This window comes from Alligator sinensis, unplaced genomic scaffold, assembly GCF_000455745.1.
Source record: "Alligator sinensis unplaced genomic scaffold, ASM45574v1 scaffold50_1, whole genome shotgun sequence".
NCBI classification, from domain to species: domain Eukaryota; kingdom Metazoa; phylum Chordata; order Crocodylia; family Alligatoridae; genus Alligator; species Alligator sinensis.
The window spans coordinates 2,492,506-2,498,736 of record NW_005842059.1 but is presented as its reverse complement, the minus strand read 5'-3'; the positions used below and the strand labels follow the sequence as shown (position 1 = coordinate 2,498,736).

The window sequence follows — 6,231 nt, the reverse complement described above, 5'->3', positions numbered from 1 at the left end:
GGAAAAGAGAGGGAGAGAAAAAGTCAGAAATGATTGGGGAAGGGGAGGGAATGCATTTAAAAATAAATAAATAAAAAAGAGAGAAACTGGGGGTTTTGCTACACCATCAAAATGCAGCCACTTCTGGGGTGCAGCACGACAGCTGGAGAGCAGCACCCCACATGAAACGAGTTCTGTATCTAATGGAAAGTGTGGAGTGAATGTGATAGGCCTGGTTTCATTTACTTTATCAAAAAGAAAGCTGAAGGAGGGCTTGGGTAGAGTGTAACAGTAGTTTTGTGGGGAGAAAATACAGTCCAGAAAAGGGATCCCTAATCTAATAGCAAAAGGCAGAAGAACTGATGGCTGGGAGTCGAAGCCAGATAAATAGCAGACAAGGCACAACTTTGTACCGTAGAGAGTGAGCAAGCATTGGAACAAACTACCTGGGAAGTGGTAGATTCTTCATCTCTGGAGGTCTTTAAATCCCGCTCAGATACCTTTTTGGAGGGCGTGCGTTAGCCAGACGCAAGTTATCAGGCTCAAAATGGGGGCAGCTGGACAGAAGCGTGTTGTCCAGGAGGTTGGATGGGCCCGCAGAGGTTAGTACACCGATGTGTGCCTGCTGCAGGATCTCAATTGATGGCACATAATCTGGCCGTTCAGACTGATGCCTCAGTTGAGGGACAGCCCGTGCAGCATCCCAGTCCTGCTAATCACATCACACGGAGCTTGCGAAGACCTGCAAACACGGGAGCCTGGGAGACCTGAACTTCCCAGGACAAGGCTCTTCTGGGTCAGGCCTTTTGCACCAGGGCAGACCCCTCCAGCAGACATGATTTTCACTGGGACAGTGCAGTTTGCACCTGTCAGCGCTTGGCATGAAGCGCAGCAATGCTTTGGTCTGAGGAGTCTGCGCCTATAAAAGGGCTAAGTAGTAGGTCATGGCATGCTTCTCTTTTGACTACCAGCCAGGCTCAGCACTGCTTTGCTTGCAAGGCGAGAGATCGCAGCTGAATGTATAATACCGTTTTTCACGTTTCTCCCACTTAGAGCACAGTCCCCATTTAGCAATATAGTGACATTATTCCAGCTAGCCAGTACCTTCTGGATGCGTGCATCTAACTCGTAGCCATTTCTTGCCTGAACCGATGATGGGAATGCACTTGTGAGAACCGGGAGATGTTGCTCAACTGAAAACAAGGGTATAATAAAACAGCAATTTAAGTGTCATTTACTAACAACTGGAGCCCCTTAAATGAGCTGACTTACCATTGTGCAGCAATAATACCAGCCTCGGTATTTAAACACGCATGCTGTCACTCTGAGAATCCTTGGGCAGTTTTCAAAATCCTCCGTCTGTAATTATCGTCCTCGTTACTCATTCTAACCTGTTGTCTAGTCTGTACAAGACAAATCATTAATTTTTACCTGCTTTCCCACGGCCCCACTGATGCATTTTCCTGCCTTCCTCAGCAAAACCCCTCCCCTGCATGCGACATTGCAGGATAAGGCTTCTCTGCGGCAAAGCGCTCCGGGCCTGGCTTCAGAGCGACAGCGTTTGCTCTGATAAGTTCCTTTAAAATGCTTCAGGCGCTTGTCTACGCTGCCTTGGCCCACGTGAGAGCAAAGGCACTCTCTCCCAAGCCACGTGCACCAAAAGCTCCCCAATGCCACTGTTGGGCGCCTGCATAGCGTGTCCATCATAATCCAGTCTTATGGGCTGGATCTGGCCTGCTGGGATTGTAACCAGCCTGCAGAGCCGGGATGCTGGCAGTGGTTCGGCAGCATTTGGAGGTGAGGGAATCCATGGCATGTGGTGGCAAATGGTGGGACATGGCACCAGGGATGGCCTTATACCATGCTCTGCTGCTGCCCAAATGATGCCAGCCCCTGATCTAGGACCTCTCCGAGGCTCTCAGTGTCAAGTGCATGCATTTAGACCAGCACTGGGCTTGGCCAGTGCCACTCTTCACGGCAGACACGTGATGTTTGCGTGGCATTTGCACGCGGAGTGGGAACAAGTGGACAGGGCATGATTTCACGGCAACGCTCCCTAGCGTCGTTCCACCGCTGTGTGGGTATCCTTTTAAGGCCTCTTGTATGATGCGGTAAACTCGGTCCTGGTCAGGCCGTCAGCTGCTCTTTCTGCTATCTCTACAGGCCCAATATTTAAAAAAAATGGAAACCTCCTGATCACTTGCAAATCAAAACCCTCTACCAATGCTGGAGGCATTCACCGCTCCTGCGGCTGTGTCTTCAAGCCTCTGTACTGCAAGCACAAACCACCACTTAGAACGAATGTGCAGGTCCTTTGGCCTCATTTTCTTGTGCATTTGCGGTATCCGTGCATGCAGCCATGGGTGCACAGGTGCAGTCACATTTTTGCGCACCTGTTCAAAATGACGTCCTTGCCGTGTCCCACCTGACGTGCCAGGGGCTTCAGGAATTCCTCTTCTTGGCTTAGACCTTGAGTAACCATGTGCAAAACCAGTTTGGGATGGCCTTATGGAACAAAACTGCTGTGGTCAGCTCAGTTGGGGTGGTCATTGTGGTATTCCCGTCATACAGATGTATTGCAGCGGTCAAGGAGGGGAACCGCCCGTGTACAAAAGAGGGTTATTTAGGCTGCAAAGTCAAGCATTTGGCAAGTTAGGAATTAGATGTCTGTATAAGATTAATGCCACCCCTTTGTGCATCTCTTCTGCGAAGCAAGGATGCTTTGTGAAAGCAGAGGACGGGACGCTGGTCTGGTCTCCCTGGGCAGTCAGCCTTCCCTCCTTTCATCGCAACGTGTACCTCGGGGTCTACCTAGTGCTGGGCAAACAGGACGGGCCTGAAGCTTTGGCTCCAACTCAAACCTTTTTCCAGAAAGTGTTGTGCATCCGATTAGTTTAATTGGGCATGGCCCGGTTCTGGCTGGGAAGCAGAATGGCTTTTGCATGCTCCGCCAGCCCTGTTCTGAGCGGGGGCCTTTTCTGACGAGGTCCCTGGCTCGTTTTGCAGACTGGGAAACTTCAGCCTGCCCCAGCTGCTGGCTTTGAACTGCTGACTCTCTTGGAGGCCGGGGACGCTCCTTCCCGAGCTTGCAAGCAGCATGTTTGAAACGTCCTTCCCGTGCTTCGGTGATGAACTCAGCTGCCTCCGCGGTGCCCCTGCCTCCTGCACCGTCTATGGAGCTGTTTACATACCGGACCTTTTCTCATCGCAGTCTAGTTCGCATCCCCGCTCCCCGCACCGTGTCTGGACAAGGCCTTTGCTTTCTCTCGAGGCTTCTCGAAGCCAGTAGATCTTGTAAGAGGGTGATTTTGGTTTCCTGAAACCCCGCTTCTCCGAGTCCTCTCTCCTGGGCTTAGGCTGAGTCCAAAAACAATTAGAGCCTCTTTCTTCAACCTGTCTCAAGGGGAAGGGTGGAGCGCAAGGTGGGGTTCGGTTATTTTAGGGAGCGGGTAGGCTCTGTGGGTTGCATGTCAGGTGGGGACAAGGATAGAAAGGCACGTGCCGCAGAGGCAGGGTGCTCGGGATTTTTCTCTCCTACACAGGCCTTTCGGCTTCCTGCCTCCTGTTGCAGCTCGATCCGGCGCCCTCCCCCTGGTACCCTCCCTGCGGGCACTGCTGGGTCCGCGGGGCCTGCTCTCAGCTGCCCCGGCTGCATTCTTCACAGGGGGACGTGGATCCTAATTTGGGACATCCTCTGGTTGCTTGCTCGCAAGGCAGAGAGGAGGCGGGCAGCTGACGGGCGGACAGCACAGCTGGCCCGGCAGCCGGCAGTAAGGTAGGGAGCTGTCCGGGAGCGGGAGTAGGTGGTTAGCTACCGGATGGGCATCAAGCAGACCCTGCGTGAGGTCGGGACTCAGCTGCCAGGCTGCTGAGTAGGCTTTGTCCCTTTGCTGGATTATTCGTGTGCTCAAGAGAGCCCTGGAAATATTTTGCAAAATGGGTGTGGAATAACATCGTTCTATTTTAATCCTGCCGTTAACTCGCGCAGGGCGGGGAGGAGCCGGACCCAGCAGCTCGTACTGATGCTAACCCCGATGCATCTGAACGGTTTCCACCTCCTGCTTTTGTCCCCGGGGCTCCCGTTTTGAGACGGGGATGTTCTGTATCTGGGCAGGCCGGAGCCAGCCTTCTCGTGTGAAACCTCCAGCTGCGGGCACACCGTCCGCATCCGGTGCAAAACCCGGTGCCTTGTGCTCCGGGCAGGTGCGGGCAGAAAACTGATGGGTGCAGGTTTCCTGGGATGCAGTCCTGGACCCTACGGACCACGAAAATGAAGTGTGTGCAACATGCACGTGACCCAGTGCATATTTAAACACCCGTTAGCACCTTGTGTAGCCAAGGACAACGGGGTGTACACACATTAACTGCTCCTAGTAGGGGTCAAGCACACTCCGTTAATTAAAACGTTAATGAAACCCTTGAGTCGCGCTTTAGGTGTGCGTCTCAAGTCTAGGAAGGGCCTGATGGCTGGTCTCCACACACAACCTCCCAGGATAACCCCATCAGTTTGAGGTCACGGAAACGGAAAGAAAGGCAGGTGTCACTTCTTGTAACCTGGCGGGGAGCAGTGGTCCCCAATGTCCCACAGCTGCACGCGGTGCCGCGCCATGCGGATTTTTGGCCTGCGATGAACTTCCCAAAGAAGTTGCCCGTACTGCTGGGCTTTACGTGTGGGCGGCCGCCCCCTCCGTGGTCTCTTGACCAGCCGGCGGAGGGTAACGTCACTTGTGAACACGTGCCTTGTGTCAGTCGACACGTTCAGATTTGGGCTTGGCGAGGATCGTTGGACAGGGCTGATCCTGCCTCAGGCAGGTGGTTGGGCGGGATGACCTCAGGAGTCCCCTTCCAGCCCCACTTTATGATTTTGTGAGTCCTTGACAGCTACTCTGAAGCCTGGCTGACGTACCAGAACGGGGCGAGAGCTGCTGTTGTGGCTCGGACAAATGTCTGGTCTGGATCCATCCCTGAATGGTGTCAGTGCTACGCATTTCAGAGGCAGGTGGAAAGAAACCTGCGGAGACACTTAGGGAAATTTCCTCCAAGTGCTCTTTGGAGAGAGAGCGTGGAAAGGGTGCAAGTCGTCGTCACTGGTGCAGAGAAGAGCAAAGAAAATCCCTCGTACCCCTCTCTGCCAACACCCTGCCTGCTGCGCCTCTCCCCACCCTCCCCAGCTGGATGCATGGAAGGGCTTCGGTGCCTTGGTCTCATTTAACAGCCCTTGTAGGCAGCTAAATACAAAATTCAGAACGTGAAACACCCCCACCCCAGCTGCTGCCTAATCCTGGAGGCACCTGAAGCCCTGGCGTGCTAAGGTTTTTTGCAAGTAAAGCTCACAAAGAGCCAATGGGTCTGGGTGTGCCCCTAGCTACTGAAATGCAAGCAGTGATGAGCAGGGATCCTGTTTTTCTCAGATTAAAAAAAAAAATCCCCAATTTTCGGATTGAAAAACGTAACCCAAAATCCACGTTTTCCCCCTGATTAAAATGAAACACCACTATATGTATATCTATGTATTAGTGACATACAAAAAACTAAAACTTGTGGTTCCAAAATGTTACCTTTTATTAGAAATTAGAATTAGAAATTGCAAAAAAATGGTCCTTTTCTGCAAGCTTTTGGGATCAAAGTCCCTTCATCAGGCTCTGGGAAAAGTATAGATGGTACACAATGGTAAGAAGTCCTCATAGGTAGGAAATAAACTTCATTTTTGCACTATTTGCATTATTTTTGGAAATAAAATTAAGTTTATTTCCTACCCATGTGGACTTCTTACCATCTTGTACCATTTATACTTTTCCCAGAGCCTGACAAAGGGACTTTGATCCCGAAAACTTGCAGAAAAGGACCATTTTTTTGCAATTTCCCAGTTGGTCTAATAAAAGGTAACATTTTGGAACCACGCGTTCTAGTTTTTTGAACATCTTCTTGTCTCAGATCAATACGATTACCAAGTACACTCCTCTATATATTAGTGGCGTTTCAGTTTGATCATGTAAAAATGTGGATTTTGGGTTACTTTTTTAAATTGGAAAATTGGGCAGCTCCCTGCTCGTTAGCATGGCTTTTGTAGAGCCCGTTTTTAGGCCCTTGACTGCGCAAGCATTGCAGAGGAGCTGAACTTAGATGCTGCATCGGAGGTCATTAGGAGCCCCTGGGCCTTAGTCATTACCTCCGAGCAATGGGCCAGTTGGGATGAGGAACTTGGAATTGCTCACGTGTGGAGAGTGCATTGCCCCATAGACCCCCCCCCCC

The 6,231-nt window shown here is 51.5% G+C and overlaps 1 protein-coding gene across 6 annotated transcripts in view; it reads left to right on the top strand.

Annotated features, from left to right (window-relative positions):
• The window catches only part of SAMD4A (sterile alpha motif domain containing 4A), a 172,663-nt gene that overhangs the window by 84,851 nt on the left and 81,581 nt on the right, over nucleotides 1–6,231 (top strand). Inside the window, exon 1 of one of the 6 annotated variants that reach the window (XM_025203510.1) lies at nucleotides 3,733–3,754. The exons of the other annotated variants lie outside the window; for them this stretch is intronic. The gene's annotated coding sequence lies outside the window, so the exon portion shown is untranslated. Of the gene's footprint in view, nucleotides 1–3,732; nucleotides 3,755–6,231 lie in introns of those variants that run through there. 6 annotated transcript variants of the gene reach the window in all.